Raw genomic sequence first — 2,245 nt, forward strand, 5'->3', positions numbered from 1 at the left:
CCCACTGAGAGGAACAAACAACAGAATTGAAGGGGACTGGATATAGCAGACTGTGTAAGATATGACAAAAATAAATTTTAAATTGCTATTTATAATATATGAACAAGGGTTGCTGGGAATAAGTTGGGGGAGGGAGGAGGTAAAGGAAAGCTGATATCACAGAATTAAAGAAGAAAGAAAATGTTTTGAAAATGATGGTGGCCCTAATTGTAAAATTATGCTCAATCTAATTGAATTATGGATTGTTATAATATCTGTAGGGGGTCCCAATAAAGTGATTAAAATAAATGAAATGTATGATAATACAACAGAAACAAATGAAAGAAACATAATCACACGGTATCATGAAAATTGTATTCCAAAAAACTTGAAAATATAGAAGAAATGGACAATTTTTTTAAAACAGGGCAGAGCATGAACGCAGTCCCCCACTACCACAAATTATGCAGTCGAGTTTCCCACATTTGGGGAAATCGCAGGGGTCAGCACATCTGGAGTACAAGGGATAAGCCTCGCCCTGGGAAAACTACCTTCGTGATCATGGCATCTCCCCTGCCAGGTAAGTATGGATAAATTTTTATAATAGCATTATTTACCTAAATTATCACAGAATGGTGTAGAAAATTTCAACAAGCCAATTACATGAGAAAAAATAAATCTAGCCATAAAAACTCTCAGAATAAAAAATCTGGGGCCATATGGTTTCACTTGGAATTCTTTCAAATCTTTAGAGAAGAGTTAATATCAATTTTACATAATGTATTCCACAATATATGCAATGTACTATCAAACTCGTTTTATGAAACATGTATAACTTTGATACCTAATCCAGGCAAAGGCATCATCAGAATTACAGATCCTTATCTCTAGTGAATAGAAACCAAGATCTTCCCTAAAATCCTAGCCAAAAGAATTCAACAAAGCATAAACACACACGTGCACACACACACACACACACACACACACACACACATCAGTATTAAGTAGGATTCATACCCAATGGGAAGGTTTAATATTTTAAAAAATCAATATAATTTATGAAAACAAAATAAAGGAGAACCATATGGTTATATCAATTGATGCAGATAAGGCATTTGAGAAAATTCAACATCCATTCCTGATAAAAGCACTCAATAACATAGGAATAGAAGGTATATGTCTGAACACAATACAATCCATATATGTGAAATCAACAGCCTGCCCTGACTTAATGGAGAGAAATTGATAATATTCTCTATTCATACGAAAAGTAGATTGGATTGACCTTTATCACCACTTTTTTTTAATATAGCCTTGAAGTTTCAGCTAGAGCTATAAGACATCCAAACTATATTAAAGTCATTCATGTGGACACAAAAGAAATAAAACTCTCTTTATTCACAGATGATGTAATCCTAGATATGGAAAACCCCAAAATTTCAATTAAACAATTGCTCGAACTAATTGAAAAATTTGGCAGCATAGCAGGTTATAAAATCAACATACAAAAATCATTTGGATTCTTGTACATTATAGATGATGATACTGAAAAGTGATATTAAAAGAAGATTATTTACAATAACAACACAAAAGATAAAATATGTAGGAATAAATCTTACCAAGGAAAGAAAAGACTTAATTAAGAAAACTACAAAACTCTTACAAGAAACCAAAAGACAATTATACAAATGGAACAAGCTATCATGTTTCTGGATAGACAGACTAAACACTGAAATCATTTGTTGAATGCTCCCCTTCTTTCATCTTAATGCTCTATTCATAATCATGAATTTTTTTTTAAAACATTTTATTAGGGGCTCATACAACTGTTATCACAATCCATACACACATCAATTGTGTAAAGCGCATTTGTACGTCATTTTCAAAACATTTTCTCTCCACTTAAACCCCCGATAATTTTAGTTATTTAATGGATAAATTGCTTCTTATGAATCTAGCCACTTAACAATAAGCATACTTTAGAAGTTTAATTAACTTGAAGTCTTGACATTATAAATCTGAAATTAAAAAAAATAAAACTAATAATTGTGTTATAAATATGTATATGTGTGTATATATAAATATATATTTTTATTTGCATAGCACTCCTTTTGCCTTTTAGTAAATTTTGATTTGCTTTGCATTGGTTTTGAAAGTATTTTTGATTAATGATGGCCATATCAAGTTTTGTGATCTATAAATAAACTCTTACTTTTCAGATCTAAAAAAAAAAAAAAATTCAATGCAACTCTGACCCAAAATTCAC

At 31.0% G+C, this 2,245-nt stretch overlaps 1 non-coding gene across 1 annotated transcript; it reads right to left on the reverse strand.

Moving 5' to 3' along the window:
* Positions 1 to 403: 403 nt before the first annotated feature.
* Positions 404 to 567, reverse strand: LOC115869046. Its single transcript, XR_004045960.1, has one exon. It is a non-coding gene; the product is annotated as a U1 spliceosomal RNA (small nuclear RNA).
* Positions 568 to 2,245: the final 1,678 nt, after the last annotated feature.

The sequence above is a fragment of the Echinops telfairi genome, unplaced genomic scaffold (genome assembly GCF_000313985.2).
Source record: "Echinops telfairi isolate 266 unplaced genomic scaffold, ASM31398v2 ScPeMD7_1;HRSCAF=3_0, whole genome shotgun sequence".
NCBI lineage: Eukaryota > Metazoa > Chordata > Mammalia > Afrosoricida > Tenrecidae > Echinops > Echinops telfairi.